This window comes from Gracilinanus agilis, chromosome 1, assembly GCF_016433145.1.
Source record: "Gracilinanus agilis isolate LMUSP501 chromosome 1, AgileGrace, whole genome shotgun sequence".
In the NCBI taxonomy this organism is placed as follows: Eukaryota; Metazoa; Chordata; class Mammalia; order Didelphimorphia; family Didelphidae; genus Gracilinanus; species Gracilinanus agilis.
In genome coordinates, this window is record NC_058130.1 from 194,337,545 (window position 1) to 194,351,254 (window position 13,710).

Below are 13,710 nucleotides of genomic sequence, written 5' to 3' on the forward strand. Positions count from 1 at the left end.
TAATTTGTACTAATAAATCAAACTTCACATTCAAACCTGCATTAATATCAACCTAGCTGTATGAATGAAGCATGGTTAGGTACTACTTAATAACAACTTAGTCCTTGTCCTGAGGCTTGGAGAGGATAAGGTACAGACAATTATGATACAAGGCACAATGTGATAAGTGCAAAGAACTTTGGTTAACACATAATTTAAGCTGAGGAGGGGATGCCTTAACTATGTTTTGAGATTTATTTGAATAGGTAGAGACCATACTTCATCTGAGGTCTAACAGCAAATATGTAAAAGTAAAAGATAGCAAAACAAAAATGAAGAGTTAGTAATCAAATTTAGTTGGAACATAATATATGATAGGTGAATGAGTGAATTAAATGAATGTTACACCACAGATGTCCCAGGTGATAAAGTCTTCTCTGAAAGAACACAGAAAAGTATAGATAGATTATGCAATTGGTAATTGTACATCTATTTGAGATCAACTCACAAAGTATTGTTCCTTGTTTATATTAGGGCTCGAAAATCTGTTCACAGGCAGTCAAAGGCATAGCTAATCAAGCACATGCATCTTATCAAAAGACACTTTTGCAGATGATATGATTTACTCAGAGAACTGTAGAGATTCATTTAAGAAATTAATTGTATATTCCTAATAAAACTAAGCAGAAAGAAAAAGAGAAATTTCACTTAAAATACCCAGAGAATGGATACTTAGGAGTCTGACTGCCAAAAGAAACACAGGACCTATATCACAACCACTGCAAAACACTCTTTTATAACACAGATTTAATATGAATTGTTCAAAGGTAAGATAAGCTAATATAATACTTCTAGACTGACAAAAGAAATAAAGGAAGACTGCCAAATGCCTGGAACTAGGTAATAAAAGTATTATCCATATGAACCTTTTCAGGAAAAAGCATTATTAAGGAAAAATAATTGGATTCATAGGTACTACCATCAAGAGAGAGGTTATTCAGTTAGGATAAGAAGAAGATACATAAGAGAAGTGTTTGTGATTTCCTGCAGAGGGATACTGAAACCACTCTCTGTTGCCCTGACAAAAGAATAGAGATATTTGCTGGCTTCCTGGGGTATATTATTTAGGATATGATGCAGTTTTCTCAGATTCCTCAAACCTGAAATAGTGCATAGAGTAAGGCAGTGGTTCTCAAAACTTTTTTGGCCTACCGCCCCCTTTCCAGAAAAAATATTACTTAGCGCCCCCTGTCATATACATAGTTATTCACCGCCCCCAAATGCACCTATGGCCATCACCGCCTCGTTGGATTGTTGCAGCACCCACCAGGGGGCAGTGGCGCCCACTTTGGGAATCACTGGAGTAAGGTTTGGGTTTCAATCTCAAGTAAAACAATATAAGCAGGCACTTAATAAATGTTTATTGACTAACTGTGCAAGTCACAACATTTCTATGTTTTATTTTTCTCATCAAAAATATGTTGCATGGTCTCAGACACTTCCCAGCTGTGACCTTGGGCAAGTCACTTGACCCCCATTGCCTACCCTTACCACTCTTCCACCAAGGAACTAATACACAGAAGTTAAGGGTTTAAAAATATAAAAAACAACAACAACAACAAAAAATATGTTGCAGCCTTCCAATTCTAACTCTATGATCCAATTATTACCAATACTCCATTATTTAGGTGGTCAAATTAAACGTTCCATAAAAATATAGTGCTAGGGAATATTATGACCTGGAAAGAAGTGGAAGATTTAAGGGTACTGCTAATAGTTTCATTATTAATGCTAAGTGAAGGTAGGAGCATTTGAAAAGAAAAATGGGTTTGTAGAAGTAAAGAGCTGATTTTAAGTGAATCATAAGATTTGATTATGGATTCAGAGCATCATATGTCAATTCAGAAATGCATATCCAAGAAGGGTATAAAACAAAGCATTGTAATGAAATGAGGAAAACACAAGTTCATAAGGATCACAGATTTGGTAGGATATGGAATATAAGTTGGCCATGGAAATGTATCATTATTATTAAATGTATTAGAAGGGCAAAAAAAAAAAAAGGGCAGTAGAGTGGGAAAAGGGTTGAGGGGAGAAAGGGAAGAGGGAGGAGAGAGGGAGACACACTATTAACCAGACTGGTTATCTCACCTCTGCCAATGCAAATGCAAATCAGTACCTGCTTTGTAACCCACTGTTTTAAAGATCTGAACACAGGTATCCTCCAAGGCAATTAAATAAAAAGGAAAACCATAAGAATTGGGGACCTTAATGTATCCATTTCAGAACAAGAGAAATCTAACAAAAAAAGATAAACAAAAAAGGAATGTTAATAACTAGAATATAGAATTTTAGAAAATTTAGACAACACAGATCTTTGGAAATTACTAAATGGGAATGGAAAGGGTCACATAATTCTTTGCTGAGCTTGGTACATTCATGAAAAAATGACTGTTAGGACATTAAAAAAAACTTCATAAACAAATGCAGAAAAGCATGATATTAAATCTATCCTTTACTAAATAACTACAATGCAATAAAATTATAATTAATAAATGGCCTTTGGTGAAAAGTTTCAAGCTTAAATGGGAAGGAAAACTAAATTGCCCACATAAAAAAATTAAAAAAGAATGCACCACAAAGAACAAAGGAAATTAGGAACTATCTGGGTTTATTTTACAAGTTATAGACCATCAAACCTGGCAATTCAAATGAAAAGAATATTTTCAAAAATATAAAACAAGATCAAGAGAAGAAATATTGAGAATTTAAATAGCATTCACTCCTCACCAAAAGAAACTGAAAAAGTTAAAAAACAAACTCCAGGAGGAAAAAACCCAGGGTCAGCTCAATTTACAAGTGAATTATAATATCATACATTCAAAGAATAATGATACTAAATAAACTGTTTATAATAAGGAAGTGATACTGCCAAACTCCTTCTGTGATAACAATACATTCTTGATACCTAAGGCAGGAAGAAACTAAATAGATAAAAGTATACTTCAAACATACCTAATAAAAAGCAATATAAGAATTTAAAATAAAACATTAGTAGAAAGGATATAGTGACACATAAGAAATATAAACTAAGACTCAGTTGGATTTATGGAAAACAGGATTGAATCAATATTATAACTACCAATGTACTACACCATATTAAAAAACAGAACCAATTTTAAAATCATATTATTATATGCTAGATTCTGAAAGCATTGTTGACCACATACAACACCAATGAGGAGGAATCTACTATTGTATTAGGTTGCTCATTCCACTTTTAGATATCTATAGTAGTCTGTGTGCAACTCATTGCTCCTAATTCTGACTTCTGAAAGCAGAGTAAATTAAAGACTCCTCAGAAACATGAAGATCTATATTATTTTTATCTCCTCACTTCTTCCTTCCAGATAAATATCCTCAATTCTTTCACCTGATCTTCATATGGTATAAACTCAGGGACTTTGTCCATCTTGGCCATACAAGAGTGGATTCTCTTCAACTTATCAATTTCTTAGCTAATATTTGATGCCCAGAACTGAACATAATATCCTAAAAGTGATCTGATTGTGGTAGAATATATAACTATCTATAAATATTCACTGGACATTCCTGTGATAAAATCTGACAATAGTTATTATAGTGCTACATAACACAAGTACGTTATCAGAGAATTACATAGGATAGATATGGGAAGGTTTCATAAAAGAAGTGGTATTTGAAATGTGCTTTAAAAAAATAGGTATTAATTCAATAGGCACAGAAGAATGGTAGGGCATTTCAAGAACAGGTTACACTATGAGTATGTTTGCGGTAGAGTAATCCAATACAATAATATAAGGCTAGAAAGATACAGTGATAGCAGGTTGTGAAGGTCCTTGAATATAAGAAAAACTTTGAAGTTTACTCAAATGGCAGTATGGTGACATCTCTCTAAGGAAAAAAAGTTAATGTGAAAGATGGATTGAAAGATAAGTTGGTTTGAAAGAAGAAAATGGTGAGGGAAGGAAGACCTGTGAGCAAGCTATTTTAGTAGTCTAGGCAAGTATTCAAGTGATAAAAGGAAGACAGAAGGATGTTATAAAAGAGTAACCATCAGGACTTGATAACTGACAGGATATATTGAAAGGCAAGGGAAGAGTCAAAGAAAACTCCAATATTATAAATATGGAAGATTTCATGAATAGTGGAAGCATAACCACACTAAAGTTAAAAATAAAGGAGCAGGGGGCAGCTGGGTAGCTCAGTGGATTGAGAGTCTGGCCTAGAGACAGGAGGTCTAGGTTCAAATCTGGCCTCAGACACTTCCCAGCTGTGTGACCCTGGACAAGTCACTTGACCCCCATTGCCCACCCTTACCACTCTTCCACCTAGGAGCCAATACACAGAAGTTAAGGGTTTAAAAAAAATTTTTTTTTAAAAATGAAGGAGCAATTTGAGGTGAAAGATAAGCTTGACTTTGAACATGATAGATTTCTGGAACTTAGAAAATATTTCAGGACTGGAACTTCTGATTTGATAATCATTTCCCAAGAGGTAACAGTTGTAGAACAGTTAAGCACAAAGGCAAAATTCTTTTGAGAGAATATGCAAATTAAGTGGAAATTACTTTCCCAGGGTCTATGGAAATAGTACTTTGAGCAGTACTCTTTCTCATAGTGTAGGAAATAGATGACAATTTAACATTCTACTTTCAAGTAAAGTAGAAATGGTAGCACAAGATAGTAACATATGCAAAATTAACTATCAAGTCAAAATGGATGATTCCTTCCCCTATCCCTCAAGAGTAACACTCTCTGGGAAAGAAGAGAATAAAAGGTCAAATAGAGGTGATGTAAAAACAAAAGCTATATTAAAAAAATCTATTGGAAAATATTTTTCAAGCACATGGAACAAGAAAAGCCAAAGGATTTATAGACTAAAAGAAGTTTACAGCTACTTATATGCCATGAATACTTTCTCCCAGAAAAGAACTGGATGGTGCTTGGCTTGATGAGCTTTGAATAACATCCTCAAAAATAAACTTGTTTTAGTCAATAACAAAAAAGACAAATTATTACACAATTAGAAGAAAAAAACAAGATATGGTAGGAAGCCTTCAAATCTGATATATTTAAATAATTTATAGGTGTTAGAAAACAGGAAACTGGTGAACAAACATTACAATTTTATATATAACTTTAAGAGACACAAACCAATTGCCCTAAAGAGATTAAAAAACTAAAAAGCTCCTCCATCAAGAGGTACTCTACTTACTTGCCAATTTCAATCATGGCAGCTAAGTACAAAATCAAATTTGAATATGAACTCATTTGTGAAATCTTACATATTAAGATAAGTATTACCACTTCATAAAACAGTGAACAGTGGAGAGAAAAACCAATACAAAGAAAGTTTGCTCCAACTAAGCTAAGTCATCTTGAGGGTATTTAAGAATGAAAATAGATTTTTGTTACTCTTTTTAAACAGAAGGACAATTAAGCCCAAGAGTGCTTATAGAAGAGGTAAAAATGGTACTAAAAAAATGATAATGGGGGAAAACAGCTGGATCATACCAAACAGACAAAGAAGAAGTACTGACAAGTCATATCTCTAGGTATCTTAAGGTGGGAAAAACATCAAAAACGTAGAAAAATTTCAGATAGTTACCAAAAGTGGTGACATCAATATATAAACAGTAAGGGAATCTTTGATGAAGGCATTAAAAAGAAACAGGCAGGAGTTCACAAGGGATACTAGACCACATCTTTATCATAACAGAACTGACTCAAAGATGTAGAGAATAATGTGGTTTCTACCAAAAACAACTGATTCTATAGAGCTAAATACTACCTTGAAGGCTCATTGCCAAAGACATCTTATATATTTAGATTCCCTGAAAGAAAATCTTAAAAAGATAAAGCTTATTTGATGAATCTCTGATGATTCATACCATGGAAGGCATCAGAGACATATATTTGCTGTATTTGGCAGTCATGAAGGAGATCCAATAGAAAAATATAAATTTCCAGGTTTTTCTGATGTTATTCATGAATGGCACTGTGATGACTGCATTGAAACATCTTAAATGATATCTATAATCACTCTAAAGATTTTGAACTAACGATCAAAATAAATAGAAGACTTACAAACTTTAACAGATTAGCAGTTGGATAGACAAGGTATAGTGCAGTAGTTCCCAAATTTTTTTGGCCTACTGCCCTCTTTCCAGAAAAAATATTACTTAGCCCTCTGGAAATTAATTTTTTTTTTAATTTTAATAGCAATTAATAGGAAAGATAAATGCACCTGTGGCCATCACCACGCCCCCCCGGATCACTGCAGCACCCACCAGGGGGCAGTGGTGCCCACTTTGGGAATCACTGTCATAGTTTGTCAAATCAGTATATGTTGGACACTATAAACGGACAATTCGTTGGGCCCAGAAATATGCAGCAGTAGAGATTTAAGCAAGAATAAGCAGTGATCTAAACTGTCTTTGGGAAAGTGAAAAGTTCTTTATTGTAATGATTTCATGCTTTTACATGAAATGAAGCCTTATGTTTTATATCTAAATTTTTTTGGTGGTTTGATATGACTATGGTCCACTAGTCTCTGAAGCATTAAAACAGGATTATTTGAAAGGGAATGGAGAAGTGCATGGTGGATATGATTAGGCTACAACACATTACAAACAATAAATTATGAATAAGTAGTGGAAAGGACATCAAAAAAAATCAAAGCCAAAAAGAAAAATAATGTGGGAAAAATGAAGGGCAGCCTATGTGCTTCAATAGCAACCTTTTCATATTAAGAAAAAAGCAAGGAAAGGGAGCAGTTAGGTGGCTCAGTGGATAGAGCTGGGCCTAGAAATGAGAGGTCCTAAGTTCAAATCTGGCCTCAGATATGTGACACTGGGTAAGTCACAACTCCTCTAGCCTAGCCCTAATTGCTCTTCTGCCTTAGAACCAACACAAGTATTGATTGTTAAGAGAGAAGGTAAGGGGGGAAGGAAAGAAAGAAGGGAGGATGGGAGGGACTAGGAAAGTCCTTGGAATGCTGGGTGGATTTCTTACAATCAATTTATGGAAGAACATAGGGTAAGCTGAATAGGCCGGCTAATTATGGATGGGTAAGACCAGTATTACTGGAGGTTAACACCCTTATCATTGAGATCCTAGATCTATTTTCACTAAGCTTCTTGAAAATGGACTAAGTCTAGTACTTAGTTACTTACTGTGCCTTGGACACAGTAGATGATCAATATAATTTTAATTGAATTTTGGTTGAACATTTTTTGAAATCCAAGAACACCTTGAGTTAGTCAAGGTTTGTTGGACACAGGGTTGTTTGTTTTTTTTTTTAAACCCTACTTTCCATCTTGGAGTCAATACTGTATAATGGCTCCAAGGCAGCAGAGTGGTAAGGACTAGGCAACAAGGGTTAAGTGACTTGCCCAGGGTCAAAAAGCTGGGAAGTGTCTGAGGCCAGATTTGAACCTAGGACCTCCAGTCTCTAGGCCTGGCTCTCAATCCACTGAGCTACCCAGCTACCCCCAACACAGATATTTTTAAAAGCTGACACAACATCATACAAACATTACTTTGGGATCTATTCATTGCAAAGTTTTATGAAAGCACCATTACCAACTGATTTCTTTAAGAACTACCTTGTAGTATTCTCATATAGAATAAAAAATTACCCTGGGAAGACAATTATCTCACAATAAAGATATAATATAATGCAATATAATATATAATGCAATGCTAACCTAGTAACATGGAATTTTAGAGTTGGTAGGAAAACTCAAAAGGTAATCTAGTATAACTTTCATTTTAGAGATGAAGAAACTAAGACCATGAATGGTAAACAATTCTGTGAAAGTGGCAGAGCCAAAATTTGAAGCCAGATATTATGATTCTCACTCTGTCACTAATCCTAAGAAAACCAATTAAATCTCTCCTTTCTCTTTCTAGAAGGATTAAGTACAATTGAGATTAAAAAAAAAAAAAAAAAAGCATGGTTTAGTGTAGAGAATACTGAATGTGGAGTCACAAATTCCTAGATCCAATTCCTACCTCAAATACTTCCTAGCTGTGTGACCCTCTACAAAATAAGGGAGTTTGGACTTGATAACCTCTAAGGTCCCTATAGTTCTACATCTATAATTTTTCTGAATGAAAAAATATTGCCTATAAATCTGATTTCTAGAATAATTTTTTTTCACTAATTGATTATAAACCTAGAAAATGCATCTTCTCAGGGGGGAATGGCTAGAAAAACTACTTAGGATTGTAACAATAGTTGAATAACTATACTTACAACTATACATGGTACTTAGGTTACAAAACTAGATTAAGTAGTTATTTGTTTGGCAAACTATCTTAAAGGTATAAAGAAAAAATAAAGTGGGCCAAATAAACTGAAAAGAACACCTGAGGGGGAAAAAAAAGTAACTGCACTGAACTTCTCACCTATTATTTTTTCATCCAGCACAGGATGAACAAAGTTGACATGTAGTCCTGCTTGCTAGATAGAAATTTCCTAGTGTTTTGTAGAAGTTGCTAATTTTTAGAAATTATTTAAAGGGGGAGGTGAGAGATACAGAAACATAATACAAAATAGAATTCAATTTTCACAATTAAATGAACAAGAAATCAGTTTACTTAGACCATAATGGTTAATGAAGCAGCAAGGCCCTTAGCTCTAAGGGTGTGGGATCCTTTTGAAAATTACATCAGTTTTCAGTTTATGGATGTTACTGCGATGATGCTTTCTAAATCCAAAGCTATAATCCTGCACGCCATTAAGGAAAACAGATTCTGTCAAAACTGTTATCTCTGATCACAATTTAAAATTTTTACTGATGATTTCTGTTTTCCTTAGAGAATGATTGTGTTTCAAAACAACCTTTGAGAAGCTAAACCAAATGATCGAGTATGTATATAACTAATTTATTACATCTTGACAGCTTTAAAAACAGCTGCCCTTCCCCAAACTCATGTGAGTATGCTTATAGTCCCCCTCTAAGAAAATTTCAGTCAGTAAGTCACTAAAAGATGGGAAGAACCATAAAGAACAAATATAAAATTCACATTACTTAGGTACATTTAACATTAACAAGAGGCTAAAGAGATTAGTATGCTTAACAAGGTAGAACTTCTTCCTAACTCATTGACAAACAAGCAAGAGTTCTATATTGAATAAGTTATGCAAGTCTTACCTGCTAAGTGCAACTTTTGCTCTCTGTTCTAGTTCTAGACCTTGAAACAGAACAGATCTGGATTCTGCCCAGAGACCTGCCATTTTGCCTTGGAATCCCTAAGCAATAAAAAAAGAGGCTCATGCAGAGGGTGCTTGCTTTGAGGGCCTGCTCCATGCAACTCTCAGTACCATTAAGGGTATGTTGAGAAGAATAATTACAAAATAAGGGAGATGATAGTCCACACACTGTACTCTACTTTGATAAGATCATATCAAGACTACTGTTCTGGGTACCTAATTTTAGGAAAGGCACTGAATGTGACCAGGATGTAGAGACTATGCTATGAGGACTGAATCGAAGAAAAGGGATTTTTACCCTGATGAAGACAAAATTTAGATAATTAGGAACAACAGGCCATAGAGAATCCGATTTCAGTGCTACATAAGAAAAAGGTAGCTAATAATTAGAAGTCTAAAAGTGGAGTGGAGAGGTAGTGTATTGCCCCTCGGTGAAAGTTTTCAAATGAAAGTTAGGTTACCATTTACTGAAGATGCTGAGGAGGGCATTCATTAAATACGTTAGCCTTGATGGCCTCCAGGACCTTTACAACTTTGAACTTTTGTGATAATGTGAATAAATTGAATTTTTTGCCCTATATTTTTTCCTTTCACTGGCAAACTCTTAGAAAAGTCTTCAACATCACAAGGCTCCATTTCCTCAACCCTTTACCTAGCTTCTGATGCTCTCAATATACAGACATCATGCTTTTAAAGGTAACCAAATTTCTTAAATCCCATCTAGCCTTTTTTCAATTCTCATTCTGCTTGACTTCTTAGTAGCTGTTGATCCTCCTCCCCCATCCCTCAAAACTTCTTTACTCTTTTGGCTTTCAAGGCACTGCTGTCTCCTGGTGCTCCTCCTCTCTAATCCCTCCTCAGTCTCCTTTGTTTGATAGTCATCCATCTCTAGGCTAGTGAGCATTTATGTCCCCCTCAAGGCTCTATCCTAGGTCCTCTTCTCTCTCTAAATTCTCTGCCTTTGTGATCTCATCTATTCCCATGGGTTCAATTATCATCTCTTCACAGGACAACTTCTAAATTTATATAACCAGTTCCAATCTCTTTTCTGAATTCTGGATCCATAATGTTTGCTTCCTTATGGATCCTTCTATCTGGATATATTATTAACATCTCAAACAACATGTCTAAAACTAAATTCAACATTTTCTTGGGTCCCCCTTCCCCTTTTTTGCACATTTCTTTTTTTTTTTTTTTAGTTTCGTGATATTCTATTTTCCCCAATAAATCTAATTTTAAACATTTTCTAACATTTCGAATTCTGAATTTTCTCCTTCCCTCTCTCCAACCTTGCCTCCCTGAGACAATAAGCAATTTGATATAGTTTATACATATGCTATCACGCAAAACGTATTACCATATTCTTCATATTGTGGAAGAGGCACATCAAAAAGAAAATCCATAAAGTGAAAATTTGCTTCACATTCACCATGCTTCATAATTTCATCATTTCCCCCACTAAAATGACTCCCTATTTCTGTTTTAACACAGCTACCATAGTAATTCAGACTTATAGTCTCACCAGATAATTGTAGGATCTTCCTGTTTGATCACCCTGCCTCCAATTTCTCCCTTCTCCAATAGATCCTCCACACAGTCACCAAAATATATTTTTCCTAAGGCATAGGTCTAACCAGCTAGGTGGCACAGTGGATAAAACACTGAGCTTGGAGTCAGGAAGACCCAAGTTAATAATCCAAGATCAAACACTTCTTAAATGTGACCCTGAGCAAATAATTTAATCACTATCTGTCTCAGTTTCCTAGGTTGTAACCCCTATATGCCTTAGTTTCCTCAACTGCAAAATGGAGATAATATCACTACCTTCCAACTTATGAGGTTTAAATGAGATAAAATCTGCAAAGCACTTACCTCATTCACATAGTAAGTGCTATGTAAATGTTAGGTTATTTTTAAGTCGCTCCTCTACTCTAAAACTTCCAACTGCTCCCTAATATCTCTAGCATAAAATAAAAACCCATCAACAGAGTATTTATACTCTCCTTTCTTCCCCTTTATAACCAATAGTGAGCCCAAACAATTTTACACAATCTTCTTCTACCTATGCTTCCCTTGGCCTCCTTTGTCCTATCAGTGGTCATGCTTTGCCAAGTCCCAATGCTGGATTACTCCCACCACCTGCCTTCTTTGTTTTTGCTTACTTAACTATTGAATGGAGCTGAAGGAAATGAGAAAACTGCTGACTCGGCCTATAGGCAGATAGGATGTCAAACTCATACTTTCCAGAAAAACAAACAAACAAAACAAAAAAAAACCTGAAATAATTATTCAGCAGCCACCATCAATCATATCATTCAGACATCCCATTACTAACCTCTCAGTGGAAAAGGTAACCCTTTTTCTCTAGTGTACCCTAGATTTAATTCTCCCCACACCTCCAATTCTCTTATAAAGCACGTTCATCATCTCAATTCTTTTATTCTAACTCTTTCCTAATCTACTGGCTCCTTACAAACATCCCAGTCTCCTACATCCTTTAAAAAATCCTCATTTGATCAACCCATCCCTCCCCCACAAGCTTATTATAGTCTAATTTTCATTGGTTAAATTTCTTTGAGAAAGTTATACTCTGTACTTCCAATGAGTTCACTGCCTGGCTTAAGTCTTTCAAGTCCTTGCCCTTTTAATAGATATTTATTGATACTCCCTTGAATATCCTAACTTCACTTTCTCAACTTACTTTATTTCACATGAACTACTGCTCCTCACTTCAACTTCATAAAACAATATTCATACCTTTGATCTTGCCTTCATCTGCAAAACTCATCACTTCCACATTTGTGAATTCTGAAAATTCCCTTAGTTGATCATGATTTATTCTCATTCCACTTCTTCCTTTGCATTATAACCCCAAACTCAGTTCTTCATCAACCCCAGGATCTCCAATCCCTCCATTCTTTCCTAGGCTCTACAATACCTTCACTCTCTTCTCCTCCCTATCTTAATCACTTGGTAATCAGTTCAACTTTTCTTCTTAAGTCCCTTTCCCCCAGTCTTGCCCTTAACAAGTCTTAGCCTTAGAGCCCTCCCACCATTCACCATCTTTGCTCTTATACATATGCTGCTGAACCTGGAGAAAAAACTATAAAATCATGCTGAATGGGTCTACCAGAAATTTTTGTTACATAATCTCAAATGGGCTTTCACTACAGCAAGGCACTTCTTGTTACATCTCCCTAATTAATTTACTATCCCACTTTCTCAGTGGATTTTCCAAACATTTTCATCCCTCTTCAAATGTCTCATTGCTCTCCCTCTTTCCACCATTTCAGCTTAGAGCCCTGTCTTTTATTGAAAAAGAGCTCTCTTTTCTCGTCTCATCTAACATAAAAGTTTTCTGCTATTTCCTTTACCCCACCACAAATGAAGAAGTGGCCCTTCTTGCTAAGGCAAAAACCAATTCATGCACAAGACCAGATTCCATACCGTCTGCAGCTGATAGCCCCTTCTATCATTCACACTCTCATACTTATCTTCTATCATTTTCTGCCTATTGGCTGTTTCCCTCCTGTCTATAAACAAGTCCACATCTCCATCCTCAAAAGGCCCTCACTTGACTAATCCATCCCTCTGCTAGATATTATACTATTATCTCTCTACCCTTCTGTGACTACACTCATTGAAAAAAGGCTATCTCAAAAAGTGCCTTCACTTCCTTTTCTCTCATTCTCCTCAACTCTTTATAATCTGGCTTCTGACCTAATCATTAAATAGAAACTGCTTTCTTCAAAGTTATTAACAATCTCTTAATTAACAAGTGTAATGATCTGTTCATCTTGACTTCTCTGAAGCATGGCAATGGAGATATCCTCCTTTTGGTTACTTTCTCACCTCTAGGTTTTTGGACACTTTTCTATTGGTTCTCCTCCTACATGTAACTGTTCTTTCTCAGTCTCCTCTTCTGGTTCTTCATCCATGTAATGTCTTCTACCTGTAGGCATACCACAAGGCTCTACCTTAGGCCTCTTTCTCTTTTTGGCACAGTACTCTCTCCTTGGGGACCTTTTTTAGCTCAATTCTACTCGATTTATCATTTCTAATATCTCTCTCTCCCTCCATCTCTAAGTGGTTCTTGTATATCTCAAACTTATCATGTCCACAACAGAATTTATTATATTCCCTGCCCAACTCTCCCCATTATTGTCCCTCTCCATAAACTGTCCCATTATTGTCCATCACCATCTTCCAAGGCACCCAGGTCTGCAATCTCTGTAACCTTTCTATACACCTCTTTCTCTGCACTAATTGTGGCCACAATGCTAGTTCTGGCCCTTATCATCTTTCACCTGCATTAGTTCAATAGCCTTCTAACAGTTTTCTCGATTCCAGTCTCTTCCCTATACTTCACTGCCAAGATGACTTTTCTAAAGCACAAGGCTCAATGAACTCTAGTGATTCCCTGTCACTTTTAGGATCAGATATCATCCAGCATTTGAAGTTCATTACAAT

At 35.6% G+C, this 13,710-nt stretch overlaps 1 protein-coding gene across 1 annotated transcript in view; it reads right to left on the reverse strand.

Annotated features, from left to right (window-relative positions):
- ABHD17B (abhydrolase domain containing 17B, depalmitoylase) overlaps window positions 1-13,710 on the reverse strand; it is a 34,857-nt gene that overhangs the window by 15,535 nt on the left and 5,612 nt on the right. The gene's annotated exons all lie outside the window — the stretch shown is intronic.